Here is a 360-nt window from a genome sequence, read left to right on the forward strand (position 1 = left end):
GTTACTGTGGGTTACTGTGGGTTACCTGGGTTACTGTGGGTTACCTGGGTTTCCTGGGTTACTGTGGGTTACTGTGGGTTACCTTGGTTACTGTGGGTCACTGTGGGTTTCCTGGGTTACTGTGGGTTACTGTGGGTTACTGTGGGTTACCTGGGTTACTGTGGGTTACTGTGGGTTACCTTGGTTACTGTGGGTCACTGTGGGTTTCCTGGGTTACTGTTGGTTACTGTGGGTTACCTTGGTTACTGTGGGTTACCTGGGTTACTGTGTGTTACTATGGGTTGCTGTGGGTTACCTGGGTTACTATGAGTTACTGTGGGTTACTGTGGGTTACCTGGGTTACTGTGGGTTACCTGGGTT

This window comes from Salvelinus sp. IW2-2015, unplaced genomic scaffold (genome assembly GCF_002910315.2).
Source record: "Salvelinus sp. IW2-2015 unplaced genomic scaffold, ASM291031v2 Un_scaffold5945, whole genome shotgun sequence".
In the NCBI taxonomy this organism is placed as follows: domain Eukaryota; kingdom Metazoa; phylum Chordata; class Actinopteri; order Salmoniformes; family Salmonidae; genus Salvelinus; species Salvelinus sp. IW2-2015.